The following is a 24,477-nucleotide window of genomic DNA, read 5'->3' on the forward strand; positions in this document are numbered from 1 at the left end:
CCCGTCGCCGCCCCCGGCCGTCGCCTCGCCGTCGCTGTCGCCCCGCTGTGAGCTCTCCCCCTCTAACCCCTCTCCCTCGCCCCCGGCGGCCACCATGGGCGCCGCCCCTCATCGAGCCCATACACACACACAAAAGCATGATGAACACACACACACACACGTACATATGTATGAATTAATGCATGTTTATATTAGTATATACGTATTTTGTATGTTTAATTAGTTTAGATTTTTTAGATTATTATTTTTTCACTAGTATATATGTATGAACGCATGTTAGATGGATATAATTAGTGTTTAATTAGTATGGAAATTTTTTATATAATGTTGTTTTTCAGTTTTTTAATGGATGTATAAAAGTTGTGTTTTCTGTTTTTAGTGTTAGATGCTTAATTAGTATGAAATAGCATATAGAATTTTGACATATGCAATGATAGCATAATTAGTGTTATATAGAAATGTTAGAAATTTTAGTTATCAAAATCCAATCATTAAAAAATGTTACTTTTTGCGGGCATATAGCTAGTATTTGTTCTCAACGATGCCCGGCCCGCATCCTCGCCGTCGACCCGTCCGCGACAATGTCCGACTGACCCATGTCCGGGACTGGGCTCCGCCGGGCTGGCACTGGGAGGTGCTTCCTGGAGGGGCGCGCCGCTTGATGAGGAACCCGGCCCCGGGTCCGGTCGTCGACTCTGATCTCGTTTGGTGGCGTTCGCGTGGGCCAGTTTCGGTGCGGAGGGAGCCGGCCCCGCCGGAGGTGGTACGTCGCCGTGTCAGGGAGGAGGACGACCACGTCCATCGCTACATGGTTGCGTTAGAGGGCAACATGTTCTCCAATACCTGGCAGTTTCTTCAGGGATCTCACTTCAGCTATGATCCTGTGAGGGTTCCTTCTCTTTGGGTGTCCACCGCCCGCGCCGTAGGAACCGCGAGTGTCCTAGATTCTTCTGTAGTATTCGATCTTTAATTAGCTACCTAGCCAGTGATGTACTATTTAATATTATATATTATTCGAGACGATGTATTCGAGATTATATCTATTATTCGAGACGATGTATTCGAGATTATATCTATTATTCGAGACGATGTAATTTGAATACTAAATTGTTTTATATTTATTTTGGCATAGTTAAATAAAAGCTATGGTGGACAATACCGACAGAGAGGGAGAATAGACCATGTTCGATATAATACGCGGGCCAGATGATGATCAGAATGAAGAAGATTATGACGGCTCCGAATTTCTAAACAACACCGGAGAGGGTGATATGATATTCGATCGCGACGACCGAATTGATGAAGTCATGACCGGCGAGGTATATATATTTATATAAGCAGGCATCTGGTGATCATCACATGTTTTAAATGAGTTGAAGATATATTAACGAATCGATCTTTCTTCTTTCAGCCATCCGGATCGAGCAAATCTCTAGGCAACAGGACAAAACGAGGCCCGAACAAAAAGTTGAAGGAGGGCGTAAAGTATAATAGCGAGGCAATCAAACCTAATGGCGAACCATTAGCGCCTAAGAAGATTGCGGGCAAGTTCGTTCGTCAGTGCGGAGTTCTTGTGAAGGACCAACTCCCGATCTCCCTTCAAGAATGGAGAGAGCCAGCAAAGCCATGTCCAGATCTTACTTTTGTCGACGACAGACAAAAAAGTCTACTTTGGGATACTCTCATGGAACATTTCACCCTACCAGATCATTTCACAGAAGCAGATGTGCAGAAAGTCAAGGACGCTGCTCTTAGGAAGATGGTGGTTGCATTCAATAACCACAAGAATCATGAATGGGACAAGTACGTCAAGGGAGGAAGGAAGACTCCAGTATTCGAGGGAACACTAGAGAATCAAAGTGCTCATTGGGACGATTTCGTGAAATTCAAGGATTCAGAATTAGCTAAGGAACGGTCGAGAATAAACAAGAAGAATGCCAAAAAAAGGATAAGTTCCATAAGCTGGGGCCAGGTGGCTACGCGGTGGCAATGCCTAAGTGGGATAAGTCTGAGAAAGAGATGGAGGATGCAGGTGTCACTCCGGTTACTAAGAGCTGGCCCCCCAGGTGTAGGACTTGGTTCTATGCGCATGGGGGGGGGGAGTTGGACCCGAAGACATGCAAAGTTTCGACGAAGGCATGTCTGAACGGAGCCGACGATAATATACTTGTTGCAATAGAAGAGGCTCGAACGGGGGTGTTCCAGCGCAACAGAGAGAACGACGAGCTTACGCGTGCCCTGGGAAATCCCGAACACCCGGGAAGAACACGAGGCAAGGGCGCTATTCCGTGGTATGAGGGGTTTTCGGACTAGAACACCGACTATAGAACCCGTGCGAGAAGGAAGATTGCGGAGGAGAAGTAGAGGAAGATGGAGGAGGAGAAGAGGAAGCTAGACTATGAACGCCTTCAAGGCCTAGAATCAGTGCAGGCGGACTTGGTAGTCAAATTCCAGCGGCAGTAGGAGCAGATCGACTCACTTACCAAGCAAAGGGGGTCTCAGCAGCTGCAGCAGCTAGCGGATGATCCAGCATTGGATACCACCGCCCCATCCATGCCGAGAAGCAGCGTGGGTTCCGCCCCATTTGACGCAATGCTTGATAGATACCCCGTGGATGACATCGCGGAGAACACTAACTGCGAGCTACACTTCAAAATTAAGAACATATCCTTGAAGGTGGCGGACGGCGTTGCTTATACAAATTCCCCCGATGCAACCTTCCATTGCAACCCAATTCCAGCAGGCTATGCTCGTGTCGTGGTTGATGAGGTGGTGGACCAATATTCGGGGCTTGAGCTTGACATTCCTGGAGGTGACGAGGAGCACACACTCGGAGATGCGAAACATCGTATCATCCTATGGAGAAAGGATTGCATCATCTTTCGAAGGCCACCGACACCGCGTCACCCGACTCCTCGTCGAAGTCCGCCACCGAGTCAGCAGACTCCCGCTCCTCCAAGTCCACCAACGCGTGAGGCCACTCCTCCTCGTCCAAGTCCGGCAAAGTGTCAGGCCACTCCTCCTCCAAGTCCGACACAGCGTCAGACGTCCACTCCTCCTCCAAGTCCGGCACAACCTCAGGCCACTCCTCCTCCAAGTCCGGCACAGCTTCAGGCCACTCCTCCTCGTCCAACTCAGCCCTGTCAGCCGTCTCCGCTGCCTCAACAATCGCAGAAGAGACACCCCGCAGCTATGGTTCATAGCGGTATGAGTCGTGGTCATAATACAGGAAGTACAGGCGGAGGCAAGCGATATAAATATGGTCCAAACCTCACTACTCCTCTTCCTGAGAGGGCTTACGACAGGACCGAGGAGCAAACCAATGCCATAGTGCGGGCAGAAGTCGACGCCCATTTTGGACCGAAACCGCCACCGCTGCCAAGGGAGAAAGTGCCTGTGGAAGTAGTTGACCACTTCATTCGTATGGCTCAACCACCAGCTCCTAAGCCTGTTGACACAGACTATGAGCGCCACATCAGGAAGTTACATCGACAACGTCTACAGAAGGAGGCGAGCTCGAGCTCGAGCAAACAACAAGCAGCTATCAAAAAATGCGGGAAAACCGTTGCCCAGCTGGGAGAACAGGCGGCGCAATCGATCCCCCCCTTTGTTGTGCCACCACCAACACGTGACAGTACGCGCGCCCAATATTATTGTGGGCAAACAGTTTATGTTCCCGAGGTGGGCGATGTGGTAATAACCCAGGAGCATATAATGCAGGCTGAAACTCTCAACATCACTGTTGGACAACTCCTCGAGATCGAGGACATGCCTGTGCTTACAGAGGAGGAAATAAAACGGAAATATGCCCGGGGACAACCTTTGGTCAAGCCAGAAGAGGTCAAGAAGCTCCCAACGAGAATGTATGAATTGCATCAATGGTACATGGACATTACCAAGAGATCCGATCGAGAGTCCCTCATGGTGCAAGTCAAGAAGGATCATTACTACCATCAGAAACCTGTGACCGTTGAGTATTCTGAACTGTTTCAGTTATACAATCAAGACGCACTCGACAAATCTATCGTCAGTTGCTATTGTCTGTAAGTGATTTCTTTCTGTAATTTAAGTCTCAAGCTAGCTGTAGTGATCCTTTTGATCAGTCATTACCTATAATTATCCTCACTATATTCTTTTCTGTGGTATTATGCAGGATGAAGATGTATGAAATGAGAAAAGGTGGACGCTATGGCATTGGGTTCATTGACCCAAACACCGTTAATGAATACACATGGAAAATAAACAAGCATCATGAAAAGCAGGTAGAGGACAACATGCTAGAGTTCTTGAAGCGCCTCAAATACAATGAAGATATACTACTTCCTTACAACTTCCAGTGAGTCACACTTTCTTGTACTACAAATTCTCTGTTTTTGCCTACTAGCTAGCTACATGTTTTTGCTTACATATGCCCGCTTAATTAAGACATGCAAACGTGTGTGCATGCAGATTTCACTAGATATTGTGTATCATTAAAGTAGACGCCGGAACAGTTGAAATACTGGACTCACTACTCAAAGCAAATAGTGACTACAACATCTTGTTTGGGATAGTCAATAGGTAATTTCAATCATTATTAACTATATATCTCGGCCTATTTAGTTCGTCATTTCATGATATGAACTATTTAATAACCCCTTTATTCATTTTCTTTGTCGGCGGGCAGGGCTTGGGCAAGGTTCATCAGCGTCACGGAAGGCGAATGGAAACGACAACTGAAATGGTTTCGACCGAAGGTAAGTAATTAAGTAGTACTAGCTAGCTAGCTAGCTGCCATCTCTTTAATTATCATGCTTGATTAATCATTATCTGATCAAATTAAATTCCATTCTCGTAATAAAGGCCCTGAAGCAGGCACAAGGGACTGATCTGTGTGCATTCTGCGTTTGCGAGAACATTCGCATGATGGCATCTGAAAGGAGCAGATCTCAAAGACAGGAATGGGTACGCTTGTCAGAACACTATTCACAATTTTTACACCATTATCGATATCTAGTCACACAACTAATACACATGCATATTGATCTCCTTCTTAACAGTTCACAGAGGTGCGGGACAAGCTCCTAGAAACGGAGCGCGTAGAAGCACTTCAAGAGGAAATAGCGGGATTTTTGCTCGACCAGGTCATAAATCCGAAGGGAGAATACTATTACCTGCTACCGCCCCCATCGACCAGGTCATGAACCACTTCCAATTGTCATCGTGCTCCGAAGGCACCAATTAGGCTAATGCCACTGGCTCCGAAGGCAACATGCATATGTAGGAGAAATTGTATATAGCTATACATGTGTGTATGTGTGAATTAATATGGTGGTTTGTGAGACATTGATGATATATATATGATTGGTTCTACTAGAAATTCTATTTATATATATATGCATAACGTGTACAATGTGTAGTATTGTAAAATACCAGCCAATGAAAAAGAATTAAAATGGAAAACACAAAATTAAATGAAAAAGAAATCATTAAACCAAAAACCCCCCAAACATTTTAGTACCGGTTGGTGTTACCAACCGGTACTAAAGGGCTCCCGGCCCCCGGAGCTGGCTCATGCCACGTGGTTGCCCTTTAGCACCGGTTCGTGCTGAACCGGTACTAAAGGGGGGGGGGGCTTTAGTGCCCACACTTTAGTGCCGGTTATGGAACTGGCACTAAAGGGCCTTACGAACCGGTGCTATTGCCCGGTTCTGCACTAGTGGTTTAACGTGGTTGATGTAGTTGAACGTCTTCACGATCCAACATATCTAGTACCGAACGTACGACAGCTCCGAGTTCAGCACACGTTCAGCCCGATGAAGTCCCTCGAACTCTTGATCCTGCAGAGGGTCAATGGAGAGTTTCGTCAGCACGTCGGCGTGGTGACGATGATGGTGATGTGATCCGCGCAGGGCTTTGCCAAAGCGCTACGATGCTATGACCGGAGGAGTGAACCGTGGAGGGGGCACCACACACAGCTAAGAGAACAATTGATGAGCTTTGGGTTGCCCCTGCCCCTGTATATAAAGGAGGGAGGAGGAGGCAGCCTACTAGGAGGGGCGCGCCATGGGGGGAGTCCTACTAGGACTCCTCTCCTAGTAGGATTCGCCCCTTTTTTCTTTCTTACCGGAGGGGAAAAGGAAGGAGAGGGAGAGGGAGAGGGAAAGGGGCGCCGCGCCCCTCCTCCTTATCCTATTCGGACTCCCTTGGAGGGGGGCGCGCGCCACCCCTTGCAGGCTTCCCTCTCTCTCCCCTAAGGCCCATGTAGGCCCAATACTTCCCTAGGGGGTTCCGGTAACCCCTCGGTACTCCGGTAAAATACCCGAACCACTTGAAACCATTTCGATATCCGAATACTACCTTCCAATATATGAATCTTTACCTCTTGACCATTTCGAGACTCCTCGTCATGTTCGTGATCTCATTCGGGACTCTGAACAAACTTTGGTCACTGAAACACATAACTCGTAATACAAATCGTCATCGAACGTTAAGCCTGTGGACCCTACGAGTTCGAGAATGATGTAGACATGATCGAGACACATCTTAGGTCAATAACCAACAGAGGAACCTGGATGCTCATATTGGTTCCTACATATTCTACGAAGATCTTTATCGGTCAAATTGCAATAACAAGATACATTATTCCCTTTGTCATCGTTATGTTACTTGCCCGAGATTCGATCGTCGGTATCATCATACCTAGTTCAATCTCGTTACCGGCAAGTCCCTTTACTCATTCCGTAATGCGTCATCCCACAACTAACTCATTAGTCACATTTCTTGCAAGGCTTATAGTGATGTGCATTACCGAGAGGGCTCAGGGTGAAAAATCCTAATCTTGATCTATGCCAACCCAACAAACACCTTCAGAGACACCTGTATAGCATATTTATAATCACCCAGTTATGTTGTGATGTTTGATAGCAGGCAAGGTGTTCCTCCGGTATTTGGGAGATGCTTAATCTCATAGTTAGAGGAATATGTATAAGTCATGAAGAAAGCAATAGCAAGAATACTTAACGATCATTATGCTAAGCTAACAGATGGGTCTTGTCCATCACATCATTCTCTAATGATGTGATCCCTGCTACCTCTTGAGCATGTGTTGGTTTTCCATTGAAGAGGAAAGGGTGATGCAACAAAGTAGCGTAAATATTTCCCTCAGTTTTTGAGAACCAAGGTATCAATCGAGTAGGAGATAACGCACAAGTCACCTAGTACCTACACAAACAATCAAGAACCTTGCAACCAATGCGATAAAGGGGTTGTCAATCCCTTCACGGTCACATGCAAAAGTGAGATCTAATAAAGATAGTAAGATAATTATTTTCGGTATTTTTCTTGTATAGATTGGAAAGTAAAGATTGCAAAATGGTAAACGAGATGCGATGTAAATAAAAGAGATGCAATATAATAAGAAAGAGACCAGGGGGCCATATGTTTCACTAGTGGCTTCTCTCAAGATAGCATGTAGTACGGTGGGTGAACAAATTATTGCTGAGCAATTGATAGAAAAGCGCATAGTTATGAGAATATCTAAGGCAACGATCATGAATATAGGCATCACGTCTGTGTCAAGTAGATCGAAACAATTCTGCATCTACTACTATTACTCCACACATCGACCGCTATCCAACATGCTAGAGTATTAAGTTCATAAGAACAGAGTAAGACTTTATGCAAGATGACATGATGTAGAGGGATAAACTCAAACAATATGATATAAACCCCATCTTTTAATCCTCGATGGCAACAATACAATACGTGCCTTGCTGCCCCTATTGTCACTAGGAAAGGACACCGCAAGATTAAACCCAAAGCTAAGCACTTCTCCCATTGCAAGAAAGATCAATCTAGTTGGCCAAAATAAACCGATAATTCGAAGAGACTTGCAAAGATATCAAATCATGGATACAAAAATTCAGAGAAGAACCAAATAATATTCATACATAGTCTTGTTCATAAACCCACAATTCATCGGATCTCGGCAAACACACCGCAAAAGAGTATTACATCGAATAGATCTCCAAGAACATCGAGGAGAACTTTGTATTGGGAATCAAAGAGAGAGAAGAAGCCATTAGGTAATAACTATGGACCTGAAGGTCTGTGGTAAACTACTCACGCTTCATCGGAGAGGCTATGGTGTTGATGTAGAAGCCCTTCGTGATCGATCTCCCCTCCGGCAGATCGTCGGAACAGGCCCCAAGATGGGATCTCATGGGTACAGAAGGTTGCGGTGGTGGAAAGTGGTTTCGTGGCTCTCTGTGATCGATCTAGGGTATAAGAGTACATATAGGAGAAAGAAGTACGTCGGTGGAGCTATGAGGGTCCTCGTGGCGTTCCAGACTTCAACTCCAAGTCTCCTGGTTTGCTTTCGGTCCAAGAAAGATCATTGCGCAGGTTTCATTCTATTGGATTTCGGCTTCCGACAGACCCTTGAGGTTCGAACACTGGGGTGCGCGTGGAGATTTCGCCTCCTACCTACCTGCACCCCTCCGCCTCGCTAAGATCTAAGCTATGGAAAGAACAACACAAGAGACACAGGGTTTATACTGGTTCGGGCCACCATTGTGGTGTAATACCCTACTCTTGTGTGTGGTGTGGTGGATTGCCTCTTGGGCTGATGATGAGGAACAATACAAGGGAGAACAGCCTCGCAAGGGTCTATTCTTGGCTGGGGTGATGAACTGCTGGGAGGAGTTCAGTCACCCTTCTCTCTCTCTCTCCGATTGTTGATCTCCATCCCCCTAAAACTCTCTCTCCTTTCCTCTCTTTTGCCCTGTGGGTGGCTGGTCCTATTTATAGAGGCCCTGGTCCTCTTCCCAAATATCAAGCGGGAAGGGAGCCAACAATGGCGGGCTAATTTGAAGGGGGACAACTAGTACTAGCTATCCTGACAAAAGTAGTCTTTGCCTGCACAAAGCTCTGGTGGTGACGTCGTCTTGGGCTCCACAATGACCTCCGTCTTGCAGTCATCCTGGTCTTGGTCTTATTGCACCGAAATGGCAACCTTCGCCTGATGCCTCGGTACTCTGCGGCTGCGCTTGCTCCCTTTGCACCAAAGAGGAAAGGAGGACACTGCGCGGGCTGGCACCCGCCTGGCGCCTTTGGTCATCATGGCTTGCGTCACGGACACCTCTTGAGGTACCCCGCCTTGATCTCTCCGCCTCCTCGCGAGCCAGCCTGATGAGGCCATGCCTGAGGAAGCTCCGCGTTGTCCGCCCCGCGAGGCTTGGCCCCTCGCGAGGGTCTTGGGTCTGTGTTGGTGAAGATGGGTCGTGCTGGGCCCCCCTTTGAGCCACGCCACAGGCCACAGGCAGGCAAGTCTGGGGACCCCCGTTCCCAGAACGCCGACAGTAGCCCCCGAGCCCAAGGCACACCCGGACTTGGCCGTGCAGGGAGGCGGAAGGGTAAGAGCGAAGCGCCATGGGCCCTAACAGCCTGCGGCCTTGGGCGCCGCGTGGCGGTTGACTGGACGTGGGCGGCACTGTTCCCCCACGCCCCCCTTATTTTGCGCCATGCTAGGCGGACTCGTAGTTGTACACAGCCGCTCCCCCTTCTGTTGCTCGAGCGCCCTCTGTCCTTCCTCCGCCCGAACTCCAGCTTCTGTTTTCAACCCAATCTCGAACCTCCCCCGTTCCCATCGCCATGGCTCCGACGAAGAAGGGAAGAGGGAAGAAACCCGTGCCTCCGCCTCGTCCGCCGCCGTTGGCGGCCCCCGCCGAGGGCTTAGGCAAGGTTAGCTCGGCTTTGGCCACTATCTTCAACGAATGCGGGAGGATGACGGCCTGGCCCGCGTCCCACTTCTCCATCGACAGGATAGTCACCGAGGTCCTGTATTTTGCCGACGCCCTGTGGGCGGGTCTGGTTCCTCCCTTTTCTGATTTCTTCAATGCCATGCTTTCCCACTATCACCCTCCTTTGGGTCTTTGCCTTTGTTTGCGAGGCTATGATGGGCATCCTTCCTTCAGTTGCCTTGCTGCGCCACTTCTTCTCGCTGCGCGTGAGCTTTGTTGCCGCGTCTGAGACAGCGGCCTCTGGGATTGACTTCAAGCTCCCCCCGCCCGCGGCTGGGTTCCGCGAGCGGTGGCTATATGTGGACGCAGGGGTGCCCAGCCCCCTGCTATCGGAGCCAACTTCGCCTGCTGTCCCCAATTCGGGCTGGGGCCAGGAGACGCTTGAGAGCCCCCGGCTCGTCTTCGTCTGGCACCGCTTCGCGTTCTTGAGGTCGCTTGGCGTGACAGCGCCCAAGGTGGTGAAGGAGTTCCTGCTACGCCGCGTTGCTCCTCTCCAACGCCACTCCCGCCGGATGTGGGCCTTCAGCGGGCGCGATGATCGTATGAGGCTCCAGGAACAGGACCTGACTCCTGAAGTGCTGAGGACAGCGCTCTTGACCCTGACTGGGGACCCCAACCCTGGCAGCATCCAGCAGGGAGGGGCCTTGCTGTACCTCTGCCAGAGCAGGGGCGATTTTGTGAGGCAGATGCCTATCTTTGATGAGTGGGGGTCGTGCCCTGCCGGCCTCCAGGGGCCTCGCGAGAACCCAGTGGTGGTGACTGCCCTTCCAGTCAGCCAAGGCGGCTCTTCCTCGAGCGGCGGAGCAGGGAGGCATGAGGCGCCAGAGACCGAGGGGGCTCCCGGCGGGGTGACGGCGCTAGGCGAAGCTCATGAGGGAGCAGCTCTCGGGGCTCGTGCCGCTGAGGCTGAGGGTGACGAGCAGCTGCCCTCAGCGCCTGCGACTGAGGCCCCTGAGGCTCCAGCTGCTTCCCTTGGCGAGGTGATTGGCAGCGCGCATCAGGCAGGCGCCCCTGACGCAGATCACCTTGACGCTCCATCTTCGTCGCAGGTTGATCCCTGCGCCCAACTCTTGGGCCGTTTCCGCGTGGACTTTGAGGCCCTCCGGAAGAGAAGGGAGGCCCTGGGCGACGATTACCCTTGTCGCCTGCTGAAGCATAGGAAGTACTTCGCCACTGATGAGTAAGCCTTCTCCTTTCCCAGCTCTCGATCCTTCTGTTGCTTTTACTGACCCTTGCTCTGCAGGCCCCTTCCAGCCGAGCTTGTGGAGATGGCTGAGGTGCCGCCCCCCTTGGCTTCACCCCCTCCATCATCCTCAAGCGCCCCGAGCAGCAGAGCCCTTGTGGTGAGGGCGATCGAAGAGGCGGACCGTCCCGAGGCGCACCGTGGCCCTGCGCACCTCGCGATCCTCTTCCGCAGGCCTTCTCATGGCATAGCCAGCCTGCCGTGGGCTTCTCGCCTGGTTGTGGACTGCGATTGGCTGAAGCGCTCCCTGTGCTCTTCACCTGGGGACGGGCTGGCTCCAGGCCGGGCTTCTGGCGTGGCATGCCCGACCGTCGCGCTTGCTTGGGGCAGATGATGGTGTGGAAGACGTACTCGAGCGCGCTCGGGGGCGTCGCGCTCTCCGCCAAGGATTCCTTTGATGGGCGGCTGACGTAGTAAGCTTGCTTGGTGAGGAGCTTGCTGATGAAGACGCGCGCCTTGAGGCCGAGGGCCTGCGCCTGGCCGCAGAGAGGCGCGAGCTGGAGGGCGCCATCGCCCTTGCGCGCCGTCAGTGCGATCTTGACGACGCAGAGGCCAAGGCGTCGTTGGTGGCCTCTCGGGAGGCCCGATCTTGGGCCGCTGAGGAGGCCCAGGAAGCCGACCGGCGGCGAAAGGCGGCGGAGGAGCGGGCTCGGGAGGTCCTGGCCTGGTGCCACTCACTGGAGGAGCAGGTGGAGCTGCGCGAGGCAGCCCTCGCGTCGATGAAGGTGGCCTCTGGCGACTCAGCAGAGCTCCAGAAGCGTGAGGAGGCGCTGACGCTGGAAGCTACCGAACGCACCCGCGAGTACGACCATCTGGAGACGAGGGAGCGCTTGGTGACGCAGGCGGAGGATGATGTCGCTGCACAGGAAGCCTGTGTCCTGGAGGAGGTCGGACGTCGGGTGGCGATGGCGCATTTGAACCTCGAGCACGAGTTCGAGGAGAAGCTGGGGTTGATCCAGGCCGAGGCTGAAGGCAGGATTGCTGCCTTGAGAGCCAAGCTGGTGGAGGCGACACGGCGGGCCGATGCTTTCCGGGCCGCCCTTGAGGCGGCGCAAGGTGAGTTAACCACCTCCCAGGCCGAGGTGCTCCTTCTTCGCCAGCGGGTGGAGGAGGCTGAGCCGTCGCGCGCCAGAATGCGGATGAGATACGTCAGCGGCGGATCCTGTAGCATGAGCACGGCCCCATGCTCACCATGCTCCGGGAGAGAACCAACACAGCCTTGGGCAACATCTGCGAGGTGGCTGTTGGCGAGCCACATGCAGTCAACTACGTCGGCAATCTTCAGTCCTTCACTGACGTGGTGACGCAGCTGGAGGCGCGGTCGGTCAGGGCTGACAGGTTGGTGGAGGAGAGGAGCCGCGCTCTGCTCGGGCGTGCCTTTTCTCGCGTCTTCAGCCATCTCCGGAACATGGATCCCCACTTTGATTTCAACGCCGCCATCGCCCCAGGCCGTCCGAGGCGACCTGGCGCACTGGGTGGAAGACAATGTGGATGCCCTTATCAGGGCCTGCGCTTCAGACAACGACGGCATGATCGTAGCTGCCGATGAGGGCGATGTGGTGAACGGCCCTAACGCCGTTGGCGGCGACGCGGACAGCGATGGCGAGTTCAGCGACGCCAGCAACGGCTCGGGTGGTGCTCTTGAGGATGCATTGGGGGATTTACCCGACTGATTGTGCATCGTTCCTGCTTCCTTACCCTGCATGAATAGAACTCAGGTTTTGGCCTGATGGCTGTGAGAGCATTTTGGAGGGGGAGCCCCTCATGTAAAACTTGTGTTCATCGTATTAGTAGACGCTACATTGCCCATGCGCCCACGCCAAGTGGTTGGCTTAAGCGACGCGCTGGTCGGCTAGTTTACCTTTGTCCAGTGCTGGCCCTGAGGTAGCCTGTGGGAGGTTGTGGTGTCCCGAGTGTTCCCTGATTGGATCTGTAGGACCTGCAGTTAAACACCCTCCTGAGAGGACGCGGCGGCGGCAGTCTGGGCTGCGCACAAGCTAGGCCTGACCCGTCTCGCGAGGGGCTCACGAGGGGAGGCGGCTGAGGCGAAGTGGTAACCAAAACGCGAGAAATTGCTTGAACGAGACTAAGCACCCCTTCCCCGAACACACGCAAATCTCAAATTCGAATCCAACTTGAATCCAGTGGGGGAAAGCGACAACCAAAGGGAAAAGCAACGAAAGCAGACAAAAGGCCGCGTCCGGCACCTAATCTAGTCTTGGACGTCTTCTCACCAGCGCGGAGCTAAGTGCTGCCACTGGGCATGGGAGGGAGCCCCAGGGCCTGAGGCCGGCACCCCTGAGACTCCGGGGCGTGTACAGCCCCACTCATTATTACGTGAGAGTGTCACGGGGCGGCGAGCTTCACAGGCACTGGGCCTTCTTCACAGGTTCTGGCCTTGCTTCATATCGCCAGATGAGGGCCCCGCCTTGCGCCACACTCTAGTGCCATCAACGACGACCGGAAACCAGGATGCCGCCGATGGGGTAGAGCGGTCGCCAGCGGTTCCCCCGATGACCACGGGTCCTCCGCCAGGGGCAGGCCCTGAGGCACCTCCCCAACAAAGGGCCTACCTCCTGAGAACACCTTGCTCCGAACACCGCGGTGGTGATGTCGGATATCGGCCCCTCTCCTGCAGCCCCCTGCGCCCTCCTCCCGAGGGGTAGGAGACTATGGGAGCGGGGCAGCTGCTCGCTGTGGCGACTTGCACCTCCTGCGATCCATGGTTAGCGTATGCCTGCTCCTGAAGAATTAGCGGTACATGATAATCGTTGCCTCCAGCGTGGCCAGTGGGACCGTCCCGGGTCTCCTGGAAAGGCTCAACTTCTGGCGCCTAGTCCCCCCAGCTTGGGCTGAGGAGCGAGCCTTGTTCGCTCCTCGTGAGGGTGTCCTTGGTCCATCATGAGGGGCACGTATTCCTCTGGCGCCGTCATCCCGAAGGCCACGCCGTAGTGCTCCGCGTGCCACGCGGTCCTGCCTGACACGCCCTTTGTGGGGTGGCAGCGCGGCTGTCCACTGGGGCCGCGGGTCGCGTCGAGTCCTTCTTCTACGCGGACCGGGAGCGGGGGCAACGCCGCCGCTGGTCCGGTGCTGACAGCTTCGCTGGCGTTGGAGTAGCCTTGGAGCCTGCGGGCGCGCGCGGAGCCCCTGCGCGGGCCGCCCTGGGCTTGAGATGGGAGCTGGGTGCAGAAGGGGTGAGCCCCCGAGGCGGCGAAGCCCAGGAGGTCTGCCACCCGCTCCAGCAGCACGTCGCGGCCGCCCTCCAGCAGCCTGCACTGCAGAAGCTCTCGAGCCACCGTGAGCGCGGCCCTTGAGTTCGCCTGCTCTCGGCGGGTGTACGGTGTCGTGGTTGCGGCGTGATTGGAGGCCCTTGCTGCCGACCGCGCCTGCCGCGGTGTGAGAGCTGTCGAAGCCTGTCTGCGTCGCGAGCTGCCTGGGGCATGGGGTCGCCCGAGGGGAGCGGCTCTGCGCGGGCGGGCCACGCCGCCCATGGATCTGGGTTGCCCGCCTGGTCGCCGGACATGGTGATGATGACGCGACGGGGCAGGAAGCGGTAGAAGGTGGATTCCGGCGCACCCCTACCTGGCGCGCCAAATGTTGGATCTCGGGTTCCGGCAGACCCTTGAGGTTCGAACACTAGGGTGCGCGCGGAGATTTCGCCTCCTACCTACCTGCACCCCTCCGCCTCTCTAAGATCTAAGCTATGGAAAGAACAACACAAGAGACACATGGTTTATACTGGTTCGGGCCACCGTTGTGGTGTAATACCCTACTCAAGTGTGTGGTGTGGTGGATTGCCTCTTGGGCTGATGATGAGGAACAATACAAGGAAGAACAGCCTCGCGAGGGTCTGTTCTTGGCTGGGGCGATGAACTGCTGGGAGGAGTTCAGTCACCCTTCTCTCTCTCTCTCCGATTGTTGATCTCCATCCCCCTAAAACTCTCTCTCTTTTCCTCTCTTTTGCCCTATGGGTGGCTGGTCCTCTTTATAGACGCCCTGGTCCTCTTCCCAAATATCGAGCAGGAAGGGAGCCAACAATGGCGGGCTAATTTGAAGGGGGACAACTAGTACTAGCTATCCTGACAAAAGTAGTCTTCGCCTGCACAAAGCTCTGGTGGTGACGCCGTCTTGGGCTCCACAATGACCTCTGTCTTGCAGTCATCCTGGTCTTGGTCTTATTGCACCGAAATGGCAACCTTCGCCTGATGCCTCGGTACTCCGCGGCTGCGCTTGCTCCCTTTGCACCAAAGAGGAAAGGAGGACACTGCGCGGGCTGGCACCCGCCTGGCGCCTTTGGTCGTCATGGCTTGCATCACGGGCACCTCGTGAGGTACCCCGCCTTGATCTCTCCGCCTCCTCGCGAGCCAGCCTGATGAGGCCGTGCCTGAGGAAGCTCCGCGTCGTCCGCCCCGCGAGGCTTGGCCCCTCGCGAGGGTCTTGGGTCTGTGTTGGTGAAGATGGGCCGTGCTGGGCCCCCCTTTGAGCCACGCCGCAGGCCGCGGGCAGGCAAGTCTGGGGACCCCCGTTCCCAGAACGCTGACACATTCTATTTGGATTCCGTTTGGTATTCCTTTTCTGCGAAACTCTAAAATAGAAAAAAAAAATAGAAACTGGCACTGGGCCTCCGGTTAATAGGTTAGTCCAAAAAAATAAAATAAAAGAGCATATTAAAGCCCATTACCCAAAACAGATAATATAATAGCATGAAGCAATCAAAAATTATAGATACATTGGAGACGTATCAAGCATCCCCAAGCTTAATTCCTGCTCGTCCTTGAGTAGGTAAATGATAAAAACAGAATTTTTGATGTGGAATGCTACGTAACCTAATTATCAATGTAATTTTCTTTATTGTGGCATGAATGTTCAGATCCGAACAATTCAATACAGAAGTTTAATATTGACATAAAAATAATAACACTTCAAGCATACTAACAAAGTAATAATGTCTTCTCAAAATGACATGGCCAAAGAAAGTTCATCCCTACAAAATCATATAGATTGGATATGCTCCATCTTCATCACACAAAATATTCAAATCATGCACAACCCCTATGACAAGCCAAGCAATTGTTTCATACTTTAGTATTCTCAAACTTTTTCAACTTTCACGCAATAAATGAGCGTGAGCCATGGAAATAGCACTATAGGTGGAATAGAATGGTGGTTGTGGAGAAGACAAAAAGGAGGAAGATGGTCTCACATCAACTAGGCGTATTAATGGGCTATGGAGATGCCCATCAATATATATTAATGTGAGTGAGTAGGGATTGCCATGCAATGGATGCACTAGAGCTATAAATGTATGAAAGATCAACAAAAGAAACTAAGTGGGTGTGCATCCAACTTGCTTGCTCACGAAGACCTAGGGAATTTTAAGGAAGCCCATTGTTGGAATATACAAGCCAAGTTCTATAATGAAAATTCCCACTAGTATATGAAAGTGACAAAATAAGAGACTCTCTATCATGAAGATCATGGTGCTACTTTGAAGCACAAGTGTGGAAAAAGGATAGTAGCATTGTCCCTTCTCTCTTTCTCTCTCTTTTGTTGGGCCTTCTCTTTTTTTTGGCCTTTCTCTTTTTTTCATTTACTCACATGGGACAATGCTCTAATAATGATGATCATCACACTTTTATTCACTTACAACTCAAGAATTACAACTCGATACTTAGAACAAAATATGACTATATGAATGCCTCCGGCGGTGTATCGGGATGTGCAAGTAATCAAGAGTGACATGTATGAAAAATTATGAATGGTGGCTTTGCCACAAATACGATATCAACTACATGATTATGCGAAGCAATATGACAATGATGAAGCGTGTCATAATAAACGAAATGGTGGCAAGTTGCATGGCAATATATCTCAGAATGGCTATGGAAATGCCATAATAGGTAGGTATGGTGGCTGTTTTGAGGAAGGTAAATGGTGGGTCTATGGTACCGGTGAAATTTGCGTGGTACTAGAGAGGCTAGCAACGGTGGAAGGGTGAGAGTGCGTATAACCCATGGACTCAACATTAGTTATAAAGAACTCACATACTTATTGCAAAAATCTACAAGTCATCAAAACCAAGAACTATGCGAATGCTCCCGGGGATAGATTGGTAGGAAAATACCATCGATCATCCCCGACCACCACTCATAAGGAAGTCAATCAAAGAAACACCTCATGCTTCAAATTTGTTACACAAAGTTACCATACATGCATGCTACAGGACTTGCAAACCTCAACATAAGTATTTCTCAAATTCACAACTACTCAACTAGCATCACTCTAATATCACCATCTCCAAGTCTCAAAACTATCATCAAGCATCAAACTTCTCATAGTATTCAACACACTTTATATGAAAAAAATTATGATACCCATCTTGGATGCCCATCATAATAGGACTAGTTTTTATAGCCAAAGCATATTACCATGCTGTTCTAAAAGACTCTCAAAATAATACAAGTGAAGCATGAGTGATCAATAATTTCTATAAAATAAAACCACCACCGTGCTCTAAAAATATATAAGTGAAGAACTAGAGCAAAATTATCTAGCTCAAAAGATATAAGTGAAGCACATAGAGCAAAATTATCTAGCTCAAAAGATATAAGTGAAACACATAGAGTATTCTAATAAATTCTGATTCATGCGTGTCTCTCCAAAATGTGTGTACAGCAAGGATGATTGTGGTAAACTAAAAAGCTAAGACTCAAATCATATAAGATGCTCCAAGCAAAACACATAGCATGTGGTGAATAAAAATATAGCCTCAAGTAAAGTTATCGATGGACGAAGACGAAAGAGGGGATGCCTTCCGGGGCATCCTCAAGCTTAGGATTTTGGTTGTCCTTGAATTTTACCTTGGTGTGCCTTGGGCATCCCCAAGCTTAGACTCTTGCCACTCCTTGTTCCAAAATCCATCAAATCTTTACCCAAAAACTTGAAAACTTCACAACACAAAACTTCAACAGAAAATCTCATGAGCTCCTTTAGTATAAGAAAGTAAACCACCAGTTTAAGGTAATGTAATGAACTCATTCTTTATTTATATTGGTGTTAAACCTACTGTATTCCAACTTCTCTATGGTTCATACGCCCCGATACTACTCATAGATGCATCAAAATAAGCAAACAACACACGAAAAACAGAATCTGTCAAAAACAGAACAATCTGTAGCAATATGGAGGTTTTGAGTACTTATGTAACTCCAAAAATTCAGAAAAATTAGAACGACCAGGATAATTTGTATATTTATCTACCGCAGTTGGAATTGGTATTTTATCGCTCTCTGGTAAAAAAATATAATTATTTTTGTGAGCGCATACTTTATGTTTTTATCAGCAAGATCAAACAATAATCACCCAAGAAGATCCTAAAGGCTTTACTTGGCACAAACATTAATTAAAACATAAAAAACACAATCATAACAGAAGCTAGATGAATTATTTATTACTAAACACGAGCAAAAAGTAAAGAACAAAAATAAAATTGGGTTGCCTCCCAACAAGCGCTATCATTTAACGCCCCTAGCTAGGCATAAAAACAAGAATAGATCTAGGTATTGTCCTCTTTGGTATGCATTTCATAAGTGGCTCTCATAATAGATTCATAAGGTAATTTAATTTTCTTCCTAGGAAAGTGTTCCATGCCTTTCCTTAAAGGAAATTTGAATCTAATATTTCCTTCTTTCATGTCAATAATTGCACCAATCGTTCTAAGGAAAGGTCTACCAAGAATAATAGGACATGTAGGATTGCAATCTGTATCAAGAACAATGAACTCTACGGGCACATAATTCCTATTTGCAACAATAAGAACATCATTAATCCTTCCCATAGGTTTCTTAATGGTGGAATCCGCAAGATGCAAATTTAAAGAACAATCATCAAATTCACGGAAACCTAGCACATCACGCAAAGTTTTTGGAATCATGGAAACACTAGAACCCAAATCACACAAAGCATATCATTCATAATCTTTAATCTTAATTTTAATTGTAGTTTCCCACTCATCATAAAGTTTTCTAGGGATAGAAACTTCTAATTCAAGCTTTTCTTCATAGGATTGCATTAAAGCAGCAACAATATGTTTAGTAAAGGCTTTATTTTGGTTATAAGCATGAGGAGAATTTAGCACGGATTGCAAAAAGGAAATACAATCTATCAAAGAACAATTATCATAATTAAATTGCACGGATTGCATGGATTGTAAAGTTTTGACCTCTTCAATCCCACTTTTTTTGCATCAAGATCTAAAAACTCCGATTTATCGGGACGCCTTTTAACTAAAGTTGACTAATCTCCAGTCCCATCTTTATCAAGATTCATATTGGAAAACAAGGATTTAATAGGAGTCACATCAATCACTTTTATATCTTCATCATTATTATCATGAAAACTAGAAGAACACACTTTCACAAAGCAATCTTTTTAGCACGCATCCTAGAGGTTCTTTATTTGCACTCATAAATGGAAATTCTCATGGTTTTGAGATACTCATTGATGTCATGCTTAGGTGGAATAGATCTAAGTTTCAAAGAATCAACATTAAGAGAAATTCTATCCACATTCCTAGCCAACTCATTAATCTTAGTCATAAATTCTTTAACACTAATATAAAAGTCAGAGGGCATCTTATTAAAATTTCCATAAGAGTTGTTGTAGGAATTACCATAATTATTAGAGGAATTACTAGGAAACAGCCTAGAATTAAAGTTTCCTCTATACGCATTGTTACCAAAATTGTTCCTACCAACAAAATTCACATCCATAGATTCATTATTATTTTGAATCAAAGTGGACAAAGGCATATCATTAGGACCGGAAGAAACACTTTTAGTAGCAAAAAAAAATCATAAGTTCATCCATCTTTCCACTCAAAACATTAATCTCTTCAATTGCATGAACTTTTTTACTAGTGGATCTTTCGGTGTGCCATTGAGAATAATTAACCATAATATTGTCTAGGAGTTTAGTAGCTTCTCCTAAAGTGATTTCCATAAAAGTGCCCACCGCGGCCGAATCTAAAAGAATTCTAGAAGCAAAATTCAATCCGGCATAAATTTTTTGTATAATCATCCACAAATTCAAACCATGTGTAGGGCAATTACGTATCATTAATTTCATCATCTCCCAAGCTTGTGCAACATGCTCATGATCAAGTTGCTTAAAATTCATAATATCGTTTCCAAGAGAGATGATCTTAGCGGGAGGAAAATACTTAGAGATAAAAGCATCTTTGCACTTATTCCATGAATCAATACTATTTTTGGGCAAAGAAGAGAACCATGTTTTAACATGATCTCTAAAAGAAAACGGAAATAGCTTCAATTTAACAATATCATTATCCACATCTTTCTTCTTTTGCATATCACATAAATCAAGAAAGTTGTTTAGATGGGTAGCAGCATCTTCACTAGGAAGTCCAGAAAATTGATCTTTCATAACAAGATTCAACAAAGCGATATTGATTTCACAAGATTCAACATCGGTAGTAGGAGCAATCAGAGTGCTAATAAAATCATTGTTGTTGGTATTGGAAAAGTCACACAATTTAGTATTATCTTGAGCCATCGTGACAAACGATCAATCCAACACACAAGCACACAAGAAGCAAGCGAAAAGAGACGAACGGAAAAGGGGCGAAGAAAAGGCAAAGGTCTTTGAAAATCATTTTAGAAGTGGGGGAGAGGAAAACAAGAGGTGAATGGAAAATAATGTAATGCGCGGGAGAAGAGTTTATGATGGGTACTTAGTATGTCTTGACTTGGCGTAGATCTCCCCGGCAACAGGGCCGGAAATCCTTCTTGCTACCTCTTGAGCATGCGTTGGTTTTCCCTTGAAGAGGAAAGGGTGATGCAGCAAAGTATTGCAAGTATTTACCTCTATTTTTGAGAACCAAGGTATCAATCCAGTAGGAGACAACACACAAGTCACCTAGTACATGCACAAACAATCAAGAACCTTGCAAGCAACGCGATAAAGGGGTTGTCAATCCTTTCACGGTCACTCGCAAAAGTGAGATCTAATAAAGATAGCAAGATAAATATTTTTGGTATTTTTGTTGTATAGATTGGAAAGTAAAGATTGCAAAATAGTAAACGAGATGCGACGTAAATAAAAGAGATGCAATATAATAATAAAGAGACCTGGGGGCCATAGGTTTCACTAGTGGCTTCTCTCAAGATAGCATGTATTACGGTGGGTGAACAAATTACTGCCTAGCAATTGATAGAAAAGCGCATAGTTATGAGAATATCTAAGGCAATGGTCATGAATATAGGCATCATGTCTGTGTCAAGTAGATCGAAATGATTCTGCATCTACTACTATTACTCCATACATCAACCGCTATCCAGCCTGCATCTAGAGTATTAAGTTCATAAGAACAGAGTAACACTTTAAGCAAGATGACATGATGTAGAGGGATAAACTCAAACAATATGATATGAACCCCATCTTTTTATCCTCGATGGCAAAAATACAATACGGGCCTTGCTACCCCTACTGTTACTGGGAAAGGACACCGCAAGATTGAACCCAAAGCTAAGCACTTCTCCCATTGCAAGAAAGATCAATCTAGTAGGCCAAACTAAACCGATAATTCAAAGAGACTTGCAAAGATATCAAATCATGCATATAAGAATTCAGAGAAGAACCAAATAATATTCATAGATAATCTTTTTCATAAACCCACAATTCATCGGATCTCGGTGAACACACCGCAAAAGTGTATTACATCGAATTGATCTCCAAGAACATCGAGGAGAATTTTTTTGGGAATCAAAGAGAGAGAGGAGAAGCCATCTAGCTAATAACTATGGACCCGAAGGTCTGTGGTAAACTACTCACGCTTCATGGGAGAGGCTATGGTGTTGATGTAGAAGCCCTCCATGATCGATTCTCCCTCCGGCAGATCGCCGGAAGAGGCCCCAAGATGGGATCTCACGGGTACAGAAGGTTGTGGTGGTGGAAAAGTGGTTCCGTGGCTCTCTGTGATCGATCTAGGGTATAAGAGTATAAATAGGCGAAAGAAGTACGTCGGTGGAGCTACGAGGGGCCCACGAGGGTGGGAGGCACGCCTACCCCCTGGGCGTGCCCTCCTACGTCATGGCCACCTCATGGCATTCCAAACTTCAACTCCAAGTCTCCTGGTTTGCTTTTGGTCCAAGAAAGATCATCACAAAGGTTTCATTCCATTTGGATTCTGTTTGGTATTCCTTTTCTGTGAAACTCTAAAATAGAAAAAAACAGAAACTGGCACTTGGCCTCCGGTTAATAGGTTAGTCCCCAAAATAATATAAAATAGAATATTAAAGCCCATTAAACATCCAAATAGATAATATAATAGCATGAAACAATCAAAAACTATACATAGGTTGGAGACGTATCAATCCCGTTCATCAAATGACAACACATGTCTATTTTCTCGAAACTTGATCATCTTTGATTAATGAGCGAGTCAAGTAGAGGCATACTAGGGACACATTGTTTTGTTTATGTATTCACACATGTACTAAGTTTCTAGTTAATATAATTCTAGCATGAATAATAAACATTTATCATGATATAAGAAAATATAAATAACAAATTTATTATTGCCTCTAGGGCATATTTCCTTCACCCAGAGGGGTCGATCTCCTCCTGGGACGACCTTTGCGAGTGCTTCATCGCCAACTTCCAGGGCATTGCGACCGAGCTCCTGCAGTGGCCGACCTGCGGCGCGTGAAGCAGCAGCTGAGCGAAACTTTGCACAAATACATCCAATGCTTTATGAGCGTTCGCCTCAAGATCCCGAAGGCGTCGGACGAGGCCATTATCTTGGCGTTCACTGATGGCGTCCGGGATGTCAAGATGAAGGAGGAGCTCGCCATCCACGAGGACCTATGTTCGGCCCTGGAGATGTTCAACCTGGCCACCAAGTGCGCAAGGGCCGAAGAAGGCCGCCTATCCCTCCTTAAGTCCTTGACCTCCCGAAGCCTGATCGCGAAGACAAGAAAGCCAAAGCCAAGGAACCAAGGCATAAGGGCCCCGCCGTGCTGGCCGCAGAGCCCGAGATGAAGCATGTCCGTGACCACGATGAGCCTCCTAGGGGCAACCGCCCATTCTGTGTCTTCCACAACATCCACAGCCACAGCACCAACGACTGCCAAGAGCCCAAGGCAATCCGAGACGGGTGCCTTGGCCGCCGCCCCGAGCGCAGCGACCGTGACTACGCCTGGAGAGGAGGCTACGGTGGAGGCCACTGGGACAACCGCGACCCTCGTCAGGACTGGCACGACCAACCCCGCGAGGAACGCTGGCAAGGCCATCCTTGTGACGGCCCTTGGCGGGACTAGCCTCATGAGGACCGACCTCAGGGAAACGCTGGCCTCCATCCGCTTCCGCCACCGCCAAGGAGAAACGATAACAATGGCAAGACGATGAGGCTGGGGGCTTCTAAGAGCCTCACGCGACCGCCTGCCTCCTTGGTGGTGCTTAGGCTCCCGCCTCCCAGCACATCTTCAAGAAGTTCACTTGTGAGGTGAATGCGGCCCTCCCCAAGCTTGAGGCATCATGTCCCCTCAGGTGGTCCAAGCACACCATCACCTTTGACTCCATGTACCAGCTCAAGTGCTTAGCCACCGCTGGCGCGCTCCCGATGCTCTGTGCACCAACCATCAGCATCGTCCTAGTCACCAAAACCCTCATCGACGGTGGAGCGGGGCTCAACGTTCTCTCCGTCGAGACGCTTGAGACAGTCCAGGTGCCCTATGACCAGCTCCTGCCCACCATGCCCTTCTCAGGAGTGACCGATGGCTCTACCGTCCCCCTGGGGCAGGTGCGCCTCCCGGTCACCTTCGGCAAGCACAACAACTACCACACTGAGCTCATCGACTTCGATGTCGACCACATCAGCCTCCCATAAAATGCCATCCTCGGGTATATGACCCTCGCCAAGTTCATGGCAGCAACTCACCATGGTTACAACGTCCTCAAGATGCCAGGATGCGGCAGCATCATCACGGTCGTCTGCGACGAAAAGGATGAAGTGTGCTCCCTCGAGCGCGCCTACCAGGCTACGGCGGTCGAGAAATCCAGCGACGAGGGCACCATCCTGCCTCCTAAGGCTATCCCCAAGAAGAAGGAGCAGGTCCTCCCCAAGGGCCGTCAGGAGGCTGGGGCGCCTGCCGGTCGTGCCTCAGACCCCGCACCCACTGCTGGGGCGTCGTTCCCTCACGCATTGGAAGGCGCGTCTGGCGCCCCCCTTAGGATAGGCTCGGGGGCTCTCATATGGGGGGCCTCGGACCTGATCAGCATGACCAGGGAGGCGTCTAGGAACCACATGGAGGCATGTTTTGATGCGTGCCTCCGAGAGCGAGGTGCGAGGCGCCAGGCGTGCAAGAGTACATCACCAAAGCAATCGAAGAGCCTCAGGAGGCGCGGGCCATGCGTGGCGAGCGTCGCCCCGTG

Source organism: Triticum dicoccoides, chromosome 2A, assembly GCF_002162155.2.
Source record: "Triticum dicoccoides isolate Atlit2015 ecotype Zavitan chromosome 2A, WEW_v2.0, whole genome shotgun sequence".
Classification (NCBI taxonomy): Eukaryota; Viridiplantae; Streptophyta; class Magnoliopsida; order Poales; family Poaceae; genus Triticum; species Triticum dicoccoides.